At 44.1% G+C, this 25,197-nt stretch overlaps 1 protein-coding gene across 2 annotated transcripts in view; it reads right to left on the bottom strand.

Annotated features, from left to right (window-relative positions):
• Positions 1–25,197, bottom strand: part of LOC112220220 (fibrinogen C domain-containing protein 1-like) — a 239,916-nt gene that overhangs the window by 84,612 nt on the left and 130,107 nt on the right. The window lies entirely within an intron of this gene.

The raw sequence follows: 25,197 nt of genomic DNA on the forward strand, positions 1-25,197 counted from the left end.
TAAACTTCTGACCCACTGGGAATGTGATGAAAGTAATAAGAGATTAAATAAATCATTCTCTCTACTATTATTCTGATATTTCGCATTCTTAAAATAAGGTGGTGATCCTAACTGACCTAAGCCAGGGAATTTTTTACTCTCATTAAATGTTAGGAATTGTGAAAAACTGAGTTTAAATGTATTTGGCTAAGGTGTATGTAAACTTCTGACTTCAACTGTATCTAGCAAACAGGGAACGTCCCAAGGATGTGCAAGGGACCCTAATACAACCTCCTGATGTTCCCGGGACATCCTAACAACTATTTTCTGCAGGGGATCGAGTCATCACAAGCAGTGGGTGAACAAAATGGGAAATGTGCTAGCGCTGTGAAAAACTAATCTGAATGTAGAAACACACTGAATGATTACTAGTGAAGGTGCTGTTTGTGTTAATTAAAGTGGTCACAAGCAATTATTGGATGCAGTTACAACCCACACCCGCCAAAGAATAGTGGTAGCAGTGGTAGGAATTAAAAGCCTTATTATTACAGCAAAATAGGCAAATATGACTTACCAATACAAAAAAACAAAAATGACATTTCTACCAAGAAATTCTAATCAAAATCAACTCAATCCAAAACGGACACTCTGGCCATGAGTTTACAGAACACTGGCAGAAAGAGGTGGAAATATCTTGAACCGCTCCCTGGGCAAAACCATAGCCAAGCAGGCGTGCAACCAATTGTTAGTTGGTTTATTTTGATCCCTATTAGCTTTTTCAGAAACAACAGCTGCCCCTCCTGTTGTCCACAAGAAACCCAAAACATGACAATTAACAAAACACTGATAAACAAGGACAGTCACACAAATGTAAAATATAATAATATTCAAATGAACCCGGGGGAAAAAGGGGTGCACGCTTATCAAGCATGAATGGGTGTAGTCCTAGAAATGTTGGCTGCGGGGCAAGTCATAGTTAATTCAAGAGCATGTGGGAGAGTAGTGTCCCTATCACATCAACCAATATGCAGAGAATACATATGGATGAACAATGTCTTTTTCTCATCAACCAGCAATTTATGATTATTGTTCTCCTCTTCATCACCATCCTCATCTTCTCTTCATCATCATCCTCATCACAATGAGGTTAGTTTGAATGGGCGGAGTAACAGGGGAGCAGAGCAGATGAGGCCAGCATCTTATAAAACATGTTGCTTGTTTTGTAGGCTTACAGCCAGTAGCCTTCCTTATTGTGAGGATATGTGAGTGCCAGCAAGTTGCACTTTTCCATGCTGTTCATCTCTTGTGTTATTGTGTTATTTTGTCTTGTGTTATTTACTGGGGTCTGTTCCCATGTGGTTTGTTTCTGCCCTTTATAGATGTAATTTTTCTATGGTGTGGTGTTAGTGGGCTGACTGTGGCTGTGACACACACACACACCATGGATGTAATGTTTACTATGACCATGCTGGAAATTTAGACACTCAAACTCAAGGGCAAGGAAAATATTTTCTGCTAAAATCTCTAGTAGTCATATTGCCAGGATGATTTACTTTTCATGGGGTCTTTCTCCCTCTGTCAGTAGGAGAGGTAGTAAAGACCTTTGGGTCCAGACAGAGACAATCAAACACAATAACAGGAGATGCAACACAGTAGTTGCAAACACATCTCAGTAAATTCTCCTTTGTGTCATAACTACCTCTCTCTCCCATTCTCCTCAGCACTCCCTCACCCCCTTTCTATAATGAAGGAGAAAAGTGCAAGTTGAGTGGAGGCCCTGAGTGATGATAGGTATTAGAACACGATGGAGAGAGGCTTCTGTTTTCACATACTCTTTCTCTCTCTCTGTCCCTCCCTCTCTCTTCCCTCCACTCTCTCTCATTATCTCTCTTTCTCTCCACCTCTACCTCTCTTTGTCTACCACTGTCTCGTTCTCCCTCTCTCCTCTTGCATTCTCCCTCTTTCTCCTTCTGCCTCTCCTTTTTTGCCTCATTCTCTCTCTCTCTCTCAATGTCACTACAGTTAGCTCTAACCCAGTGGCAGCATGGTAGCAACAAGGTTTAAAATGCAACAGGGAGACCATGAATCATATCTTGTAAATAATACACCAATCACATCCAGCCAAAAGAGAGAAACCGCCCTCCATTCGTTTCCCTATAGCAGAGTACTGTCAGAGAGATTTTTGCTCTTTTACACACTTTCTCTAGCTGATAATAAGTACATTATCTCATTCTTGTTCACTTTGGCAGTGCCCTTTTGTAGGCATATCTTACACCTGTTATCTTGTTTCTGAAAGAGCCGAACAGTAAGACTGGAAGCACCTGAGAGGTGTCAGATATTTGTGATAGATATATATGTGCACTTCGGGGTGTAAGGAGGTAGAAATAGAGAATTTCTAGAAGAATGTGAGAACAGAGGATAAGTTCCAAAGAGCTATCATTCTGACTCACCCCATTCACATTCCTACCATATAATCTTGGTAAAGAATAGGGTTGTACAATTCCAGTAACTTTCCCAAAATTCCCAGGTATTCCATAAATCCTGATTCCCGATATCAGGAGGGAACAAATAGGACATCCGGAATCCTCTATCCCCAATTTTTGGATAAACTGGGAATTTTGGGAAAGTTACCGGAATTTTGCAACCCTAGAAAATAATGTTAATTTAAGGAAGATACATTCATGTATGTTAATCTATTCTTGTGAAAATCAATGCAATGGGAATAATAATATAATATACATTGCCTAGACATTTTGTTAGCACTACTTGTCTTCCATGTTCTATAACAAAACTCCCCAGTCTGTCAAATCAATTCTACTTATTAATCACTTTGGTCACTTAGCCTATACAGTGAGAGTAGAGAGCTGCCCCCTGGTCCTTGGTGCCTGGTCTGAATCAGCTTCAGCCACTCTGCTAGTTGCATCTTTTCCACCAGCCAGATTAGCGATTAGCTTGGCTAGTGCCTCCACAGATTAGGGTTAACACCCCTTGGGGCGGTTGTGGCCTGCCTGTTTCCTGCCTGAACACACGCACATGTACACACACAAACCGACCCACCCACTGCCTGGGTCTCCTGCTCAGTAATATGGCCTATCCTCCTCACTCAGGTTTAATTGCCTATTGACCCTGATGGCGGTGTGTGTGATCTCCAGAGACACGGGACACTGCTTCGCACAGACACTGATCATTTCTCCTCACACACCATTACTGTCTCTGGCTGGACGGTGGCTTAGGAGGCGGTGGAGGGTTCAAAGGGGGCAGAGGAAGTGTGCGTGTGTGTGTGTGCATGTGTGTGTGATTGTGTGATTGTGTGTGTGTCTGTGCGCAAGTGTGTGTGTGTGTGCTTTTCATGCAACCGTGTATCCAAGAGTGTGTTTGCTGGGGAGACTGGACTCGTTCTGCTTCAGGCCAAGGTTTCATTGGTGCATAAAAATAACATGCAGAAGCATGTAGCATAGAGGAGAATAAAACAGGCAACAGCTCCCTCTCCATCTCTCTCTCCTTCTCATGCTTACTCACACATGCAACCCTAAAGGACTCCTTCCTCTCCATTGCAGAAATTCAAAATACAGGAGAATATAGGAGGATTAAAAAAAATTATGAAAGAAAAACAAATAATGGGGGTTTCAACAAACTCTGCGGTCCAGGTAGAAACTGCTCATTTGTATTATCTGTGAAGATGCCTAAATCAGCTGTTTAGTCAAGGTTAAAGAATGTAGTTCAAATCAAGGGTACTGTATGTAGCAGTAGGCCTACACAACTGTGTATAAGTGTTTGAACGTGTGTGTTTGTTTGGGGGCATTTAAGTCTTGGATTACACTTGGCCAAGGACCTTCGCTGTCAGTCAATCAAGAAAGAGTTTCAAACTCAACCCATGTAACCCCCAACCCCCCACCCTTTCCATCCCATTCAATCCATGCTCTAGCCAGTAGACAGCTGCAGGCAGAATATAGCATAAGCAGTAAAAATGTGTTAGTCATGGTCTAGCTCTGTTTAAGAAGATGACTGTGTCACCTTATTTGATCCTCTATGACACTATTACACTAATAAAGAGAGGGGTGAGAGCCTGTCATCTCATCTACCGCCTTACGACAACAACAGCTTTCACACAGCCGACGGCAGCCATTTTAAACTAAAAGGTGGAATGAGGACTGAGTGTTCCAGAAATCTCTACAGAGCTGAGCTGTTCTCAAAGACAACAGCCAGAAGGAGAGAGAATGAAGCAATGACCCAGGGGCTGTTTCTTTCTTTCATTTTTTTCATTCTGCCCCACAGACACTGATCATTTCCCCTCACACACCATTACTTTCTCTGGCTGGCAGGTGGCTTAGGAGGCGGTGGAGGGTTCAAATGGGGCAGAGGAAGTGAGTGTGTGTGTAATTGAGTTTGTGTGTGTGTAATTGAGTTTGTGTGTGTGTGTGTGTGTGTGTGTGTGTGTGTTAGAGGTCGACCGATTATGATTTTTTTTAACGGCGATACCGATACCGATTGTTGGAGGACAAAAAACCCGATACCGATTAATCAGCCAATTTTTTTAATGTATATATGTAATAATGACAATTGCAACAATACTTTTATTTTAACTTAATATAATACATATGGGCTTTTGGATGGGTGTTCTTAAGGTGATTCCACAGGTTGATGGTATTTTTTGATTTAGCCGTTGCTGACCCCATGCTTACATCTTTATCACAAATAAGACACCTTGCTTTCCTTGGTGCCAATTCCATGTAATTGTCACGACTTCTGCCGAAGTTGGCTCCCCTGCCTGTTCGGGCGGTGCTCGGCGGTCGTCGTCACCGTCCTACTAGCCGCTACCGATCCCTTTTTTGTTTGTCTGTTGGTTTTGCCTTCCCACCTCATCTCCAGCACCCCCTCCTCCAGCACCTCCTGTTCCTGCTACCGCATCTGGCTCAGGGGCTGACGCTCCCACGGGAGTATGATGGAAAGGCGGCGGGGTGTCAGGGTTTCCTTCTACAACTGGAACTGTACCTGGCTACCATGCGTCCTACTCCCTCCGGAGAGGAGAGCGTGAGCGCCCTTGTCTCCTGTTTGACTGGGCGAGCTCTCGAGTGGGCCAACGCAGTGTGGAACGGTCCGGACTCGGCGAGGGATCATTACCCCGAGTTCACCCGACGATTCTGAGCTGTGTTTGACCATCCACCAGAGGGTCGTGCGGCGGGTGAACGGCTGTTCCACCTGCGTCAGGAGACGAGGAGCGTGCAGGACTTTGCCCTGGAGTTTAGGACCTTGGCCGCAGGAGCAGGGTGGAACGACAGGGCCCTGATAGATCCTTTCCGATGCAGTCTCAGGGAGGACGTCCGCAGGGAGCTAGCATGTCGGGACATCACGCTCACTCTGGATGAACTCATTGACATGGCTATCCGTCTCGACAACCTGCTGACTGCCCGCGGGCGTTCGGATCAGGTCCTGTCGTTTCCACTTCCCAGCCCTCCTGCCCCTATCCCTATGGAGTTAGGAGGGGCGGCTTCGAGGGGGACCGGAGGAGGAGTGTCCTCCTGCACCAGTTGTGGTTGGCGAGGGCACACGGCCGATCGGTGCTGGAGGAACTCGTCTGGGAGTCGGGAGGGCAGCCGGAGCACTACTCGATCACCCCAGGTGAATAAGCACAGACTCACCCAGAGCGTCCTGTCGGTCATATGTATGTGTTAACTTCTTTCCCTGGGTTTCTTCCTTCTCTACAGCATACGGCGCTAGTCGATTCAGACGCAGCTGGGAATTTCATGGATCGTGGGCTCGCGTTAAGGCTAGGGATTCCCCTGGTGTCGTTAGACCTACCTTTCTCCGTGCACTCCTTAGATAGCCGACCATTAGGGTCAGGAGTAGTTAGGGAGGCTACGGTGCCGCTGGACATGGTAACGCAGGGGGGTCATAAGGAGGAGATTAGTCTGTTCCTTATAGATTCACCTGCGTTTCCAGTGGTGTTGGGCATTCCCTGGCTAGCTCAACACAACCCGGTGATTTCCTGGCGACAGGGGGCTCTTAAGGGGTGGTCAGAGGAGTTATCCCTCTAGTGGTGTGGGGGCTGTGCTTTGGCAAAGTGGGTGGGGTTATATCCTTCCTGTTTGGCCCAGTCCGGGGGTGTCCTCGGAGGGGGCCACAGTGTCTCCTGACCCCTCCTGTTTCAGCCTCCAGTATTTATGCTGCAGTAGTTTATGTGTCGGGGGGCTAGGGTCAGTTTGTTATATCTGGAGTACTTCTCCTGTCCTATTCGCTGTCCTGTGTGCGTTCTCTAATTTTCTCCTTCTCTCTTTCTTTCTCTCTCTCGGAGGACCTGAGCCCTAGGACCATGCCCCAGGACTACCTGACATGATGACTCGCCATGCTGCTGCTCCAGTTTCAACTGTTCTGCCTTACTATTATTCGACCATGCTGATCATTTATGAACATTTGAACATCTTGGCCATGTTCTGTTATAATCTCCACCCGGCACAGCCAGAAGAGGACTGGCCACCCCATATATGCTCTCTCTAATTCTCTCTTTCTTTCTCTCTCTCGGAGGACCTGAGCCCTAGGACCGTGCCCCAGGACTACCTGACATGATGACTCCTTGCTGTCCCCAGTCCACCTGACTGTGCTGCTGCTCCAGTTTCAACTGCTCTGCCTTATTATTATTTGACCATGCTGGTCATTTATGAACATTTGAACATCTTGGCCATGTTCTGTTATAATCTCCACCTGGCACAGCCAGAAGAGGACTGGCCACCCCACATAGCCTGGTTCCTCTCTAGGTTTCTTCCTAGCTTTTGGCCTTTCTAGGGAGTTTTTCCTAGCCACCGTGCTTCTACACCTGCATTGCTTGCTGTTTGGGGTTTTAGGCTGGGTTTCTGTACAGCACTTTGAGATATTAGCTGATGTACGAAGGGCTATATAAATAAATTTGATTTGATTTGATTTGTTCAGGCAGGTGTATAGGAGTTGCCGTTGGTGCGACTACGGTGGAGAGTCCAGACCAGGTTTCCACCGTGCGCATTCCCTCTGAATATGGCGATTTGGCTATCGCCTTCAGTAAGAAGACGGCGACCCAATTACCACCCCATCGTCGAGGGGACTGCGCGATAAACCTTCTGGAGAACGCTGCACTTCCTAGGAGTCACGTGTATCCATTGTCCCAGGAGAAGACAGTAGCGATGGAAACATATGTTGCTGAATCGCTGGGACAGGGGTACATTCGGCCCTCTGCATCACGCGTCTCCTCAAGCTTCTTTTTTGTGAAGAAGGATGGAGGTCTGCGTCCGTGCATTGATTATAGAGATCTAAATTCCATCACAGTGGGGTTTAGTTACCCCCTACCTCTCATCGCTACGGCGGTGGAGTCATTTCACGGGGCGCGCTTCTTCACAAAACTGGACCTGAGGAGTGTGTATAATCTGGTACGTATCCGGGGAGGAGATGAGTGGAAAACTGCATTTAGTACTACATCCGGTCATTATGAGTACCGCGTCATGCCATATGGGTTGAAGAATGCTCCAGCCGTCTTCCAATCCTTTGTAGATGAGATTCTCCGAGACCTGCTCGGGCAGGGAGTGGTAGTGTACATCGATGACATCTTGATCTATTCTGCCACATGCGCGGCGCGGCGCATGTGTCTCTGGTGCGTAAGGTACTTGGGCGACTGCTGTAGCATGACCTGTATTGCAAGGCGGAGAAATGTGAGTTTTTCAAACAGGCCATTTCCTTCCTGGGTTATTGTATTTCCACCTCCGGGGTGGTGATGGAGGATGACCGCGTTACAGCCGTGTGTAATTGGCCGACTCCGACCACGGTGAAAGAAGTGCAGTGGTTTTTAGGGTTTGCCAATTACTACCGGAGGTTTATCCAGGGTTTTGGTCAGGTGGATGCTCCCATCACCTCACTGCAGAAGGGAGGACCGGTGCGCTTGCGTTGGTCAGCAGAGGCGGACAGAGCTTTCAGTCGTTTGAAGGAGCTGTTCACCAATGCGCCCGTGTTAGCGCATCCGGACCCCCGGGAGTTTTAGCTGTTCAGTCAGTGGGTGTGTGGACATTGGCTTGAGGGGGCGAAACACCCTTTTCTCATCTGGACTGACCATCGGGGGGCATCGGGACTAAATCCACGCCGTGGGCCATGTCCCAGCGCTTTACCATCTCATACCGGCGGCTGCCAGCTGTCCTGCCTCTATGATACCGAGGAGCGGTCCGTTGAGCCAACTCCCATCATTCCACTTTCATATCTCGTGGCACCGGAAGTATGGGAGGTGGAGAGATAGAGAGGGCCTCACGGTTAGAGCCGGCCCCCCCTAACTGTCCAGCGGGGGCTCAGTACGTGCCAAGGGGGGTCTGGGATAAGCTAATCCGTTGGGCTCATACTCTCCCCTCCTTGGGTCATCCTGGCATCGAGAGGACAGTGCGGAGTCTTAGAGGGAGATACTGGTGGCCCACGCTGGCTAAGGATGTGAGATTTTATGTCTCCTCCTGCTTAGTGTGCGCTCAGGGCAAGGCTCCTCGGCACTTGCCTAGAGGGAAGTTACAGCCCCTCCCCGTTCCACAACGGCCGTGGACACACTTATCAGTGGACTTTCTTACCGACCTTCCCCCGTCCCAGGGAAGCACTACAATCCTGGTCGTTGTGGATCGGTTTTCCAAGTCCTGTCGTCTCATCCCGTTGCCCGGTATCCCTACGGCCCTGCAGACTGTGGAGGCCTTGTTTACCCATGTCTTCCGGCACTATGGGGTGCCTGAGGACATTGTTTCTGATCGGGGTCCCCAATTCACGTCTGGAGGGCGTTTATGGAGAGACTGGGGGTCTCGGTCAGCTTAACCTCAGGTTTTCACCCCGAGAGTAATGAGCAGGTGGAGCGCGTAAACCAGGATGTGGGCAGGTTTCTGCGGTCATATTGCCGGGACCGGCCTGGTGAGTGGGCAAGGTATGTTCCCTACGCCACTCCTCAACTAACTTGTCCCCTTTTGAGTGTGTGTTAGGTTAACAGCCGGTCCTGGCCCCATGGCATCAGAGCCAGACCGAGGCTCCTGCGGTTGAGGAATGGGTACAGCGCTCCAAGGACACCTGGAATGCCATCCAGGAATCGCTAAGGTTAGCGGGAGAACGGCAGAAGAGGAGCGCTGACGAGCACCGCAGTGAGGCCCCTCTGTTTGCACCAGGGGACAGGGTCTGGCTCTCTTCCCGAAACCAGCCCCTTCGCCTGCCCTGTCGGAAGCTGGGTCCGCAATGTGTGGGGCCATTCAAAGTCCTGAGGAGAATAAACGAGGTGTGTTACAGGTTACAACTTCCTAGGTATTACCGTATTAACCCCTCGTTTCATGTGTCTCTCCTCAGGCCGGTGGTGGCTGGTCCCCTGAAAGAAGGTGAGGTGCCTGAGGTCCCTCCGCCCCCTCTGGACATCGAGGGGTCCCCGGCGTACACAATACGTGGCATTCTGGACTCGAGACACCGGGTGAGGGGCCTACAGTACCTCGTGGACTGGGAGGGGTACGGTCCGGAGGAGAGATGCTGGGTTCCGGTGGGGGACATTTTGGACCCTTCTCTCCTGAGAGATTTCCACTGCCTCCACCCGGATCGCCCGGCGCCTCGTCCTCCGGGTCGTCCTCGAGGCCGGTGGCGGCGCGCTGCGGGAGCCGCACGTCAGGGAGGGGGTACTGTCACGACTTCCGCCAAAGTTGGCTCCCCTGCCTGTTCGGGTGGTGCTCGGAGGTCGTCGTCCCCGTCCTACTAGCTGCTACCGATCCCTTTTTCGTTTGTCTGTTGGTTTTGTCTTATTAGTTTCACCTGTATGTATTTTGGTTGAATTAGCTTCCCTATATGTAGTAGTTTGACCCGCCCTTGTTTTGTGCGGGATTGTCTTTTGTTATGTGTGTACATATTAGGTCATAGTGTATTTTATTTTCTATACTGGACACCCTGTGGTTTTGGGTTGTCTGGTATAGTGTCCTGCGCCCTGTATTGTATTGGGCTTATCAGTTTGGTGTGCAATAGTAAAGCACTTTACTCCGTTACTCTCTCTCTCTGCGTCTGATTCCTGCACACACACCTAGTCCCGCGTGACAGTAATAGTCCCACACTGGTGCTCTGCTTTTCTCCGCTATCTGTAAAACACACACACAGCTCTGAAGTGACAATGATACTGAAGAGTCTGCTTGGGAGACAAATACTCTCAACTGTTTGAATAAAAATAGAGTTTAAGTTACCTGTGATGAATGTTGAAAACAAAAACTGTAATTTCTATATGCAGGAAATCCTATTTTAATAATGGACATGGTAAGAATTGACTACCAAAGTGCGAGTCATAATTCCCATGACACCTAGCAAAATCTGAAAAGCGGTTCCTTCATTCATTTATTCCATAGGATATTTTTAGATTCACTTAAAATAAGGTCTGTGTTTTGTGTAGGCTTACACCACCTTGCCAATTTTATAACTGTGTAGATATCCATAGGACAAGGTAACTCTGATCAATATTGGCTAAATATAAGCGAAGATTATTTTTTCTGTAGTGTGGATTTATGAAAATATTTTGACAAACGTTACCTTATCCTAGTGAGATTTACACGGGTATCAAAACGCAGAGGCGGTTTAAGCACAAATCACAGACCTTATTTGAAGTAGATCAAGTCATTCTCTATGGAAGACATGAACGGTAAAATAACGAAGGAACCCCTTTCAAGTTCAGCCGCAAGTTATTACAGGAATTATAACGCGTCAACTCTTTCTCTCTAAACCATATACCTTTGACTATTACGAATCTGCTGCTGCCTACCACCCCTCAGTCAGACTGCTCTATCAAATATCAAATCATAGACTTAACTATAATAAACACACAGAAATATGAGCCTTAAGGTCAAATCCGGAAACTATCACCTCGAAAACAAAACAGCCCAAACTGTTGCATATACCCTGACTCTGCGTTGCAATGAACGCAAGAGAAGTGACACAATTTCACCTGGTTAATATTGCCTGCTAACCTCGATTTCTTTTAGCTAAATATGCAGGTTTAAAAATATATACTTGTGCATTGATTTTAAGAAAGGCATTGATGTTTAAGTGCACATTGGAGCAACGACAGTCGTTGATTGTTATTATAAGATACGTTTAATGCTATCTAGCAACTAACCTTGGCTTACTGCATTCGCGTAACACGCTCCTCGTGAGGCAGGTGGTTAGAGCGTTGGACTAGTTAACTGTACGGTTGAAAGATTGGTTCCCCCGAGCTGACAAGGTAAAAATCTGTAGTTCTGCCTCATTCCTAGGCCGTCATTGAAAATAAGAATGTGTTCTTAACTGACTTGCCTAGTTAAATAAAGATTAAATAAAGGTGTAAAACTTTTTTTTAAATGTAGATTTAAAGAAATCGGCGCCCAAAAACAGACTTCCGATTGTTATGAAAACTTGATATCGGCCATTCCGATTAATCGGTCGACCTCTAGTGTGTATGTGTGTGTGTGATTTTCATTGAAGCATGTGTGCAAGAGTGTATGTTTGCTGGGGTGACTAGACTCTCTTCAGGCCAAGGTTTCATTGATGCATAAAACAACATGCAGAAGAAGCATGTAGCATAGAGGAGAAAAAAAGGCAACAGCTCCAGCTCCCTCTCCATCTCCTTCTCACCCTTACTCACACATGCAACCCCAATGAACCATGCCCATGTGTTTGGGAGCATTTGAGTCTTGGATTTCACTTGGCCACGGACATTAGCTGTCAGTCAATCAAGAAAGAGGTTCAACTACCTCCCACACAAATCTTGCAGTTTTAAAGCTGCAAATCTACATATTTTGCCATGGGCGGAGAGAAGATTTTGCAATTTTACAACTAATTTCATGAAATTCTACTCATTTGGCCGTGGGGCAGAGAGTAAAATGTGCAGTTTTACAGCAAATTTCAAGCCAGCAATTTTAAACTTAAAGGTGGAGTGAGGACTAAGTGTTCCAGAACCATCTAGAGTGCAGAGCTGTCCACAAAGACAGCAGTCATAACAACAACACAATGACAAAAATATGTTTTCTTTTTTATACTCCGAGAGAGGAGAGAGGAGGAAGTAATGACCACGGGCTGTTTCTTTCTTTCTTTCGCTGTGCGTGTTTTGACTTGATCCAGTCTCCCGGTCATATGTTTTTGGAGATTCATTATTTATTTGGAGCTCTTTAAAATGCTCAACAAAGCCAAACATCCCGGCTCTCAAAAGGTAAAAGCCTGCAGAAATATAATTCTATCGTTATCAATTCTCAACAATGGTCACCAGATTAAAAACAAATCCCAGACAGTGTGTATTATATGAAGGTTAGCTAACTATGCCACGAGCTCACAATACAGGTAAATGCTGTCAGACTTTCTTCCCAATAGACCTGAAATGCGAGAATATTTAGCCTGTCAAATGCACTGCAATGGATTATATGCTGTCATTTCGCTTAATACAAAGGGAGGCCTTTCAGAGAAGCAAACAGTAATTGCATCAATAGGCCAAATGTATGATATTAATACAGCTCTCTCTGTGTAATTCTCTTTCTCTTGCTCTACCCCTCTTTCTTTATTTCTCTCTTTCTTTCTCTCCTATTTCTCTCTCCTGTCTCTCGCTCCCTCCTCGCCCTCTCTCCCTCGCTCTCTCTCTCTCTCTCTCTCTCCCTCGCTCTCTCTCTCTTGTCCCCTCTAGCCATCCCCCCCATCTCTCTTTCCCTCTCAGGATCACAGGGAGAAGTTCACTCATAATGTCATATTTGATATTGACGGATCCTGATTTTTTGCTAAGTGGGGATTTGTTGTATTGAGCCCTTTGTCATCTAATTAAGTTAGGCCTGGCATTTTCAACCAAATTGACACGAATCAGGGTGAAAATGTCAACCAAAACTGTCAGAAGCGTCATTAGATGACAATTAAGCCTGAGAAACAAAAAACGGAAATGTAAATAAGCTATCACACCTTGACCAAACCGGCCCCGCGTGTGCATCTGCGGGTGCATCATAGTGTGCATCTGCGGGTGCATCAGCGTGTGCATCTGCGTGTGCCATCGTGTGCATGTTGATTTTGTCGATCCCCACCAGACACGATCAAAACCAACTGTGAACAAAATATATTAATTTGGTTACAGGTCAAAACACACAATAATTATTCATGGATATTTATCTAGCTTACTGTTGCTAGGTATTTTGTCCTGGGAGATAAACATTTTGAACTCATTTTGAGTCAAACAAAATCACGTGTTTCTACTCCGACAATTAGTCCACAGATAAAAGGGGAAACATTTTTTGTTATTTTTCTTAATTAATCCTCGTTCATCTTTCAATTACCCACGTGGGTAAGTATGCTCAGGTTAACATATCGGAGGTTAACATTCACAATGCTGCGGGCCAGACGGAATACCAGGGCACGTACTCAGAGCATGTGTTGTCCAGCTGGAAAGTCGCTCACTGATATTTTCAACCTATCCCCGTCCCGGTCTGTCATAACAACTTGGTTCGAGCTTACCACCATAGTCTCCATGACCAAGAACACCAAGGTAACCTGCCTAAATGACTATCGCCCCATAGCACTCACATCTATAGACATGAAATGTTTTGAAAGTCTGGTCATGGCTCACATCAACACCATCCTCCCAGACACCCTTGGACCCACTCCAATGTGTAGACCACCCCAACAGATCCCCAGGTAAGGTAATCTCTTTTTCACTCCACACTGACCTCACCCACCTGTAAATAAGGAATATATATGTAAGAAAATGTTTCATTGACTACAGCTCAGCATTCAACACCATAGTCCAAGCTCATAACCAAGCTCTGGACCCTGGGACTGAACACCTCCCTCTGCAACTGGATCCTGGACTTCCTGGTGTGCCGCCCCCAGGTGGTGAGGGTAAGCAACAACACATCTGCCACGCTGACCATCAACAGGGAGGCTCCTAAAGGGTGTGTGCTTAGTTCCCTCCTGTACTCCCTGTTCACCCACTACTGCGTGGCCACGCATGACTCCGACACCATCATTAAGTTTGCTGACGACACAATGGTAGTAGGAATGATCCCCAACGACGATGTGGCAGACTAATGGGAGGAGGTCAGAGACCTGGCAGTGTGGTTCCAGGACATCAACCTCTCCCTCAATGTCAGCAAGACAAAGGAGCTGATCGCGGACTACAGGAAACGGAGAGGGCAAGCATGCTCCCATCCACATTGATGGGGCTGTAATGTAGCAGGTCAACAGCTTCATCTTCCTCGGTGTCCACATCACTAAGGGATTAGCATGGTCCTCATACACCAACACAGTTGTAAACAGGGCACGACAGTGCCTCTTTCCCGTCAAGAGGCTGAAAAGATTTGGCAATCAGATCCTCAAAGTTCTTCAGCTGCTCCATTCATAGTATGTTGATTGGCTGCATCACAAATTGGTATGGCAACTGCAAGGCACACGACTGCAAATCACTGCAGATGGCGGGGAGTAGGGACCAGTACATCAACGTAGCTCCCTGCCATCCAGGACCTATATTCCAGGCGGTGTCAGAGGAAGGTCCCAAAAATGTTCTATGAATCCAGCCACCAAAGCCATAGTTCTACCTACTACTGCACGGAAAGCGGTAGCAGGGAGAACCAAAAGGAACAACTTTTAACCCCAAGCCATAAGACTGCTAAACAAGACTGCTAAATAGTTAATCAAATGGCTACCCATACTACCAGCATTGACCCTCTCTTGCACTGACTCTATGCACACACACACTAGACTCTACCCACACACTGACACGTACTCAGGGTTTTTTCTCAATCAAAAAGGGGCTTAAGTGGTGGGTGTACCAGGGTGTGTGGCAATGAGCGCGGTCCGTCCATTCCATTCCATGAATTTGAGAGAAAGTATTAAATGCCCACCTTTTGGCAGTGTATATAAACATTTTTGTAATTTGTTTTTAAAAATTCATGGAGATACGCTTTTTCAGTTTTGGAGCAAATTTCCTGCAATTCTTGACATATTCTGTCATGGAGTTGAGAGAATATTTAACCTTTTACTACAGTGAGCTAAATCATGGTCACACAGTGTTTCTTGGTAGTCTTAAACAAATCTACTTCGAAACAAAGGTATACACTTCACACACATGGTGATGGCCTGAAAAAAATAAGACACCTGCACCATGTCAGATATAGAGTTGAAATTTACATAAAAAAATATGTTTGCATCCCAATAATACACTTTATATACATGAAAGGAGACAGAAAAATAACAAAATGTTTGACATAGAAACACCAGATTTTCGGAGGGTTAATTTATTATGAAATTATAAAAAATATTATTAACATTCCACCCATGAGGCCACTAGAGGGTGTTTTGGTCATTTGACAGCAGTAAATAGAGCTAATTTTCTGCAATTCTATGCATTGCCATGACCAATACTGTGTTCGTTTGCACAAACACAATCACAAAATCAATATTGCTGAATTAATTGTTTTGGGAATTTTCTATTCTCCCTGATTGTCTAGCATTTATTTTGGTGATTGTTAGTTCTAAAAGAAATATATAGGTTTATAGATTTTTGCAGTTGGTTCCAGTAATTGGACGCAGAGAACTGGAAGGAGAGGCGGCCAAAGGATGAATTGGTTTTGGGGGTGACCAGTGAGATATACCTGCTGTAGCACGTGCTACGGGTGGTTGCTGCTATGGTGACCAGTGAGCTGAGACCAGTGAGTGAGCAGAGCTTTACCTAGCAGAGACTTGTAGATGACCTGGAGCCAGTGGGTTTGGCGAGTATGAAACGCGGGCCATCCAACGAGATCATACAGGTCACAGTGGTGGGTAGTATATTTAAGTTGCTTTGGTGACAAAATGGATGGCACTGTGATAGACTGCATCCAATTTGTTGAGTAGAGTGTTGGAGGCTATTTTGTCAATGACATCGCCGAAGTCAAGAATCGGTAGGATGGTCAGTTTTACGAGGATATGTTTGGCAGCATGAGTGAAGGATGCTTTGTTGCAAAATAGGATGCCAAATTCTAGATTTAATTTTGGATTGGAGATGTTTAATGTGAGTCTGGAAGGAGAGTTTACAGTCTAACCAGACACCTAGGTATTTGTAGTTGTCCACATGTTCTAAGTCAGAACCGTCCAGTGTAGTGATGCTGGACGGGCAGGCAGGTGCGGGCAGCGACCGGTTGAAGAGCATACATTTAGTTTTACTTGCAGTTGGAGGCCACGGAAGGAGGTATACAGAATGGTGTCGTCTGCGTAGAGGTGGATCAACGAATCACCAGCAGCGAGAGCGACATCATTGATGTATACAAAGAGAGTCGGCCCGAGAATTGAACTCTGTGGCACCCCCATAGAGACTGCCAGAGATCCGGACAACAGGCCCTCCGATTTGACATACTGAACTCCTTCAGAGAAGTAGTTGGTGAAACAACCGAGGCAATCATTTGATAAACCAAGGCTGTTGTGTCTGCCAATAAGAATGTTGTGATTGACAGAGTCGAAAGACTTAGCCATGTCGATGAATGTGGCTGCACAGTAATGTCTCTTATCGATGGCGGTTATGATTTCGTTTAGGACCTTGAGCGTGGCTGAGGTGCACCCATGACTAGCTTTGAAACCAGATTGCATAGCGCAGAAGGTACGGTGAGATTCGAAATGGTTGGTAATCTGTTTGTTAACTAAATATGCTTAGGCAGTCCGTCCAAGGATTTCAGAGGCAGAAAATGTCCTGATACTTACACTGACACCCCAACACACACACACACCCCAACACACACACACACACACTCACACACTCACACAGACTTTCACACTCACCACATACGCTGCTGCTGCTGTCTATTATCTATCCTGTTGCCTAGTCACTTTACCCCTACTATATGTGTACAGTATATAGCTACCTCAATTACATCGTACCCCTGCACAGTGACTCGGTACTAGTACTCCCTGTATATAGCCATGTTATTTTTACTTGTTATTGTTGTTCATTATTCACTGTGTATTTATTCCTCATCATTATTTCTATTTTTAATTTTAATTTGTATCTTTAATACAGCATTGCTTGAAAAGGACCCGTGAGTAAGCATTTCACATGTTGCTTATGAAGCATGTGATGAATACAATTTTCTTTTATTTTCAAATAGAACCAAGTTCTATTTTAGAGCTTGGCTCTGCAGATGCCCATTGATGCGCGAGAGGCAGGATGAAATTATTGATAACATGATTGTGTATATTTATTTAGCAACGCTCACACACACAATGTGGCCAGTCTAGTCAGGGTGTTAGTAGGGAATTGATTTATCCACTATTCTACAAACCTTCTCCATCTTCCTAATGAAATCCATTTTGAGTCTAACTTCGTTGTTTCCACGAGAGACACCCAGTTGATTGACATTTCATTGATGATGTTTATACTTAAACTTTTCGTCTCCAAAATCACCCAGACGTTTACAGTCTGTTTTATGAAGCCTATAAATTATGTGTCATTATCTGCATCCCAAATGACAACTTATTTCCTATGTTATGTACTACAGGGAATATGATGCCATTTGGGACACACTTATTGACAAGCTCTTCCCATGGTTAATGATCAGGGATGTGATCTATTATGAGAGATTGTCAATGGATGACTTGCCTTTAGACTACACTGTGCCCTTTTCATTGCCTGTCTGTCTCTACACTACAGAGTACTGTATGTTGGGAGCTGTCTTCAAATAGCAAATAACACAAACACAGAAAAAGGAAAACCTTCACACTATTGTGCTAACCCCAAACAAACTGCTGGCATATTTTCTGTTCACACATTTTCATGTTCAGCAATTATGGTACAGGCCAGCTCAGTACAGCTTGGTTTTGCTCGACTCTTTTCGACTTAGTAGTGTGAAAAGCCATTAACTGTAGGCGGTATCCCAAATGGCACCCTATTCCCTACATAGTGCACTACTTTTGACCAGAGCCCTATTTGCCCTAAATAGGGAATAGGGTGCCATTTGGGATGCAGGCAGAGACACACTGTCCACATAGAGAGACACTGTCCATACACTGTTCTCTTCAATCATGTAGAGTGTCCCGTCGACCTTTCCAACACCTGCTAAATGGGATCTTCCATTGTCCTAATCACACTAAACTGCTAGTAATCGCTGCATTAAGTGAAGGCTACTTAACAAGCTGAGGTAAGCCTTTCAGTAGGCTAGCTTTCCGTATATTTGTCTCTGTCCAGAGAGAGAGAGAGGGAGATGCGCCAATTCTCTACTCTTTTTCCTGACGTGTGCAATCTGCCCAATCCCTCTCTCCCAACACCCTACTTCTCTCCCCTACCTCCTTACTCAATCCCTCTCTCCCCTACATCCCTTTCTTCTCTCCTCCCCCCAGCCCTAAGGCCACCCATTTCTCTGGACAGGCCAGTGGTAGAGAGGAAGTTTGCATGTTTGATGTTTAATCTACATATGAAGAACAAGAACCTATGGACTGTTCTACATGGAACCACTTTATAGTTATACCTGGAGCCAAAAATGCCTCTCCTTTTGGAATCCTTTTTTCTAAGAGTGTACTCTATCACCATCACCACTGAATAGTGTATGGGCCTGCATATAGAACACAGAGGGGAAAGAGAGTCAGACAAACAGACTGACAGGGAGGAGGGGTAGACAGGGGAAACTAAAAGAGAGAAAAAAAGGTACAGACAGAGATAGAGAGAGCGGGTGCAAAATGATATATAAGGAGGAATGGTATAAAGGGAGAGAACTGCATTCATGTTGTTGTTATAAGCCCTGTTTCTGACCTCCTATGTCAGAGGCTATAGAACAGACATGTAGGATGCTGTGTAGGTGCTGCAGTGGTGATGCTAGCTAGCCCCACAGCACCAGAATGTAGAGGTGGGGTTGTGGTGATGCTAGCTAGTCCCACAGCAACAGAATGTACAGGTGGGGTTGTGGTGATGCCAGCTAGCCCCACAGCAACAGAATGTACAGGTGGGGTTGTGGTGATGCTAGCTAGCCCCACAGCAACAGGATATACAGGTGGGGTTGTGGTGATGCTAGCTAGCCCCACAGCAACAGAATATACAGGTGGGGTTGTGGTGATGCTAGCTATTTCCACAGCGGCAGACCAACAGATAATGGTGGTTATTTCACAAAGGTCACGTCAGCCAGTACCTGTGATAACACTAAGCACACAGAGGACAGGCTTTCTCTCACACCCTGGCTCCAAGCTTATCTGGCCTATTTCCTCATGCCTAGGGGGACTCTACCCTGATATTTACACACATACACACACACACACGGCTGTCATAAGGGATAAGCTGATAACCTTCGTCTGACCTCCCATTCCATTTTTTTAATCTTGTCTTAAAATTCGATTCACTATCTTTCCTCCTCTGTCTGTTTCTCATTCTGTATTTCTCATTATTTCTCTACTACCAAGTTTATTTTCCTCCCCCGTCTACTTGTCTACCCACCAGGCAAGTCAGAGTGTGAAAGAACAAGAATAGGTAGGAATGATGCAAAACACCTCTAGGCCTCTGTGCTAGACATGGCTATCATTCTGTGTATACAGGACTGCTGCAAGGTGCAATACAAGTTACACCATCACCCAAACAAACACTAATCATATGAGGTTATGGGTGTATAGAAGGTAAACATATTTAGGATGAAAATAAACTATACATTGGGTCAGTACAATTGTGAACAACCACTTTGTCTAAGAATTTAGACTGAAATATTTACCTTTCATCCCTCCCACATCCACAGACAGACATCAGAATACATCTAGGATTGTATTTTCTTTCTTCAAAACCATAAACTATCGAGGTATACATCATTGATGAGAATGCGAGGCAGATAGAGGCATTGAAAAGCACACTGAGCATGGTCCAAATGCACTCTGGCCACCAAATGAAGGGCTACAAACTACACACAATCATACATTCAATCTCAAACTTTTACATTTCAGTTCTTATAAGAATTTAATATTTTAGAGCGATTGCAGTACTTTTATAAAAGCACAATTTGACAATGCAGCCCGATGCAGCACTCTGATAGATCTGCTCTCATCCATTATTAAGATTGCCTTCATTTTTAGTCTCCTCCTTTTAGCAAATAAAATAATAATAATAGAATATATTACACTATTACCTAAACCATTCCAATGGAATAAAGCATATTTATTTCCTGAAAAAGGTAGATGGACTGCTCTATAGGTTACTCTGTTTGAGTGAGCGTGGGGGAGTCCACATGTGCAGTGCTTTCAGAAAGTATTTATACATCTTGGCTCATTCCAAATGTTGTAGCATTACAGCCTGAACTTACATAAGTATTCACACCCATGCATCAATGTTAAAGTCACCTTTGGCAGTGATTACAACTGTCAATCATTCTGGGTAAGTCTCTAAGAGCTTTGCACACAGGGATTGTACAATATTTGCAAATTATTCTTTTTCAAATTCTTCAAGCTCTGTCAAGTTGTTTGCTGATCATTGTTAGACAGTAATTTTCAAGTCAATTTAAGTCAATATTATAACTAGGCCAATCAGTAACATTCAATGTCGTCTAGGTAAGCAACTCCAGTGTATATTTGGCCTTGAGTTTTAGATTATTGTCCTGTTGAAAGGTGAATTTCACTCCCAGTGTTGGAAAGCAGACAACGTTTTCATTTTTTTTCTCTTAAAAAAACTCCCTAGACCTTGTCGATGACAAGCATACCCATAACATGATGCAGCCACCACCATGCTTGAAAATATGAAGAGTGGTACTCAGTGATGTGTTACGTTGGATTTGCCACAAACATAACAGTTTGCATTCAGGACATGAAGTTAATTTATTTGCCACATTTCTTGAAATTTTACCTTAGTGCCTTGATGCATGTTTTGGAATATTTTTTCTATACAGGCTTTCCTCTTTTCACTCTGTCATTTAGGTTAGTATTGTGGAGTAACTACAATGTTGTTGATCCATCCTCAGATTTCTTTTTTCACAGCCATTAAACTCTAACTATTTTAATGCCACCATTGGCCTCGTGGTGAAATCCTTCCTCTCCAGCAACTTGAGTTAGGAAGGAGGCCAATATCTTTGTAGTGACTGGGTGTATTGATACACCACTCAAAGTATAATTAATAACTTCACCATGCTCAAAGGAATATTAAACGTCTGTTTTTATTTTATTTTTACCCATCTACCAATAGTTGCCCTTCTTTGCAAGGCATTGGAAACCTCCCTGGTCTTTGTGGTTGAATCTGTGTTTGAAATTCACTGCTCGACTGAGGGACATAATTTTATGTACAGGGTAAAGGGATGAGGTAATCATTAAAAAAATCATGTTAAGAACTATTGCTATTGCTAAGCCTTATTGCTATTGTAAACTGGTTACAAACATAATTAGAACAATAAAAACACACATTTTTTCATACCCGTGGTATACGGTCTCATATACCACAGCTTTCAGCCAATCATCATTAAGGGCTCGAACCACCCAGTTTATAATACTTATTAACTCAAGACACTTCAGCTTTTCATTTTCCATTAATTTCTAAACATTTATAAAAACAAATTATACTTTGATATTATGGGGTATTGTGTTGTTAGATTCTGGATGAAACTTGGGACATTGTTATACTCTGAAGCATAGTATATAAAGGAGTGAAAAAGACTGGCTTTTACATCACGAGTTAATGGATATCTGTAGGAGACAGATGACTGTGGAATGTGTTAGGGGAGACGTGTGGAGATCTTTGGATTAGGCCTCAAGGGGGTTGAGGTCAGGTCAGTTTCCCTTAAGGGAGAAACAAAGGATAATAAACCAATCATTTCGTCTTCCTGTCAGACCATAAAAGATGTTAGGATTGGAGAGAAGGAGGAGTGTCAAATTGGAGTACATATACTTGTGGTGGTGGAAACATGTGATGTCTGATTGCAGCTGTATCCCTTTGGGAAGAATTAAACCTGTTTAAGCTTCTCTAGTGTCCGTGAGTTATTTACTCAGGTTATTTTTTACAAACAGCTGGCGTTGATGGCAGGATTCACCATAATATTCTATCAAACCAAAGAATTCAGATCAGTGGAACAGGAGCCGACAGAAGAAATAAGGTAGGCATAGTTCCTATACCTGTTACCATTCATTTTGACATCTTGGGGAGATGAGAATCGTAGAGTGAATAATTATAGAATACGGACCTAGGAAGCCTGAGTTTATTCCAAAGGCCTGTTATGTTATTACCGGAAGTAGATTTATGGTATAGGGTATGTCCCGGAAGGTAAGCCCGCACAGGTTGGTACCTGGGGGTTCAATCCTGAGTGGGTTAGTTCCTGTGACTACTATAAGAACAGGATGAGGCCCAGAAGATAAGCCTGAGCAGTTTAGAATCTGCAAAACGTAAGTCATAGCTTACGTTTTAGCAAATCCTGAGCGAGGTCGGTTCCCTGCATAACCTACAGTTGAAGTCAGAAGTTTATATACACCTTAGCCAAATATATTTCAACTCAGTTTTTCACAATTCCTGATATTTATTTAATCTGAGTAAAAATTCCATGTCTTGGGTCAGTTAAGATCACCACTTTATTTTAAGAATGTGAAATGTCAGAATAATAGTAGAGAGAAATGTTAATTTCAGCTTTTATTTGTTTCATCACAATCCCAGTGGGTCAGAAGTTTAAATAGACTCAATTAGTATTTGGTAACATTGCCTTTAAATTCTTTAAATGTTATATAGGATTGAGGTCAGGGCTTTGTGATGGCCACTCCAATACCTTGGTTGTCCTTAAGCAATTTTGCCACAACTTTGGAAGTATGCTTGCGGTCATTGTCCATTTGGAAGACCCATTTGCGACCAAGCTTTAACTTCCTGACTGATGTCTTGAGATGTTGCTTCAATAAATCTACATAATGTTCCTGCCTCATGATGCCATCTATTTTGTGAAGTGCACTAGTCCCTCTTGCAGCAAAGCACCCCCACAACATGATGCTGCCATCCCACAACATGATGCTGCCACCCCCATGCTTCACGGTTGGGATGGTGTTCTTTGGCTTGCAAGCATCCCCATTTTTCTTCCAAACATAACAATGGTCATTATGGCCAAACAGTTCTATTTTGTTTCATCAGAACAGAGGACATTTCTCCAAAAAGTACAATCTTTCTCTCCATGTGCAGTTGCAAACCGTAGTCTGGCTTTTTTATGGCGGTTCTGGAGCAGCGGCTTTTTCCTTGCTGAGCAGCCTTTCAGGTTATGACAATATAGGACTCGCTTTACTGTGGATATAGATACTTTTGTACCTGTTTCCTCCAGCATCTTCAGAAGGTCCTTTGCTGTTGTTCTGGGAATGATTTGCACTTTTCGCACCAAAGTACGTTCATCTCTAGGAGACAGAACACTTCTCCTTCCTGAGCGGTATGACGGCTGCGTGGTCCCATGGTGTTTATACTTGCGTACTATTGTTTGTACAGATGAACGTGGTACCTTCAGGCGTTTGGAAATTGCTCCCAAGGATCAACCAGACTTGTGGAGGTCTACAATATTTTGGGCTGATTTTCCCATGATGTCAACCAAAGAGGCAGTGAGTTTGAAGGTAGGCCTTGAAATACATCCACAGGTAAACCCACAATTGACTCAAATTATGTCAATTAGCCTATCAGAAGCTTCTAAAGCCAAGTGCATTCTGATGAAGATCATCAAAGGTAAGTGAATATTTATAATGTTATTTTTGACTTCTGTTGACTGCATAATATGGCAGATATCTTTTTGGTTTGTTTGGTCTCTGAGCGCCGTACTCAGATTATTGCATGGTTTGCTTTTTACGTAAAGCTTTTTTTGAAATATGACACAGCGGTTGCATTAAGGAGAAGTGTATCTAAAGTTCCATGTATAACACTTGTATTTTCATCAACATTTATAATGAGTATTTCTGTAAATTGATGTGGCTCTCTGCAAAATCACCGGATGTTTTTGGAACTATGGCTGTTTTTCTGTGATTTGGCTCTGACCTAACATAATCGTTTGTGGTGCTTTTGCCTTAAAGCCTATTTGAAATCGGACACTGTGGTGGGATTAACAAGAAGTGTATCTTTAAAATTGTGTGAAATACTTGTATGTCTGAGGAATTTTAATTATGCGATTTCTGTTGTTTTGAATTTGGCGCCCTGCACTTTCACTGGCTGTTGTCATATCGATCCCGTTAGCGGGATCTCAGACTTAAGATGTTTTAAAGGCAGAGTCAACTTATTGTACGTCAACTTCTGACATCTCTGGAATTGTGATACAGTGAATTATAAGTGAAATAATCTGTCTGTTAACAATTGTTGGAAAAATGACTTGTGTCATGCACAAAGTAGATGTCCTAACCGACTTTCCAAAACTATTCACTATTCACTGTTCACAAAAAATTTGGAGTGGTTGAAAAACAAGTTTTAATGACTCCAACCTAAGTGTATGTGAACTTCTGACTTCAACTGTATAACGGGGTGAGAACACACACGCAGTGGCCATGACGCAGCGAGTTGTGTGAGTGTGTATGACTGTTTGGACAATATTAGTCTGTATCAGTAGCGATAAAGAGAGACTTTGGTTCAAGCCTATGGGGACAGATTATGTGAATCAATAAACAATAGTGTAAACCAGCACCAAAAGGGTACAAAAGTGTTCACATTAATAATAGGCTAGACTGTTATTACATAACGTCGTTGGGGGGTGAAGCCTAGTCAATAAAACTGAAATGGCTTCTAGAGGCCAGGATACTCCCGGGGAGGGAGGAGTAGAAAGGGAAAATGTTACCATAGTCTTAGAGGCACTAAAAAAGCATATAATCAAAACCAAGAATCAAATAAATGGTGGGAAAAATTTGCCAAATTGGAACACATTTTCTGGTAGATGGAATGTTTAAAACCAGCCAAGAGTGTATGGATGCAATCGTAATGTAGAACACTGAAATTAGAGAACGGTCCAAACCACAATACGCATGCATCCTAATCACAGCATTTTATCAGCAGTGTATAAAACTAGAAAAAGAGAAATAAAGATCTGCGAGGTAAAATGGAGCAGGCAGTAGACAAGAATGAGGCGACAAATAAAAAACTAGGAATATCCGAAGGGCATGCACATAGATTAGATGAACAGAAACCTAAATACCTAAATCAAGAGTTAGAGAAAGACCTTGAGGATAGGCAAAACCAAATGAAACAACTCAGTGTTACGCTTCAACAGTATCAGAATACGTGTGGAGGAGTATATGCAATTGCAACTCCTCCGCCATTCGCCCCATGGTGAAACAGGTCACAACTAGTGGGCCACCATTATACCCCTCTCT

The sequence above is a fragment of the Oncorhynchus tshawytscha genome, linkage group LG20 (assembly GCF_018296145.1).
Source record: "Oncorhynchus tshawytscha isolate Ot180627B linkage group LG20, Otsh_v2.0, whole genome shotgun sequence".
Lineage (NCBI taxonomy): Eukaryota > Metazoa > Chordata > Actinopteri > Salmoniformes > Salmonidae > Oncorhynchus > Oncorhynchus tshawytscha.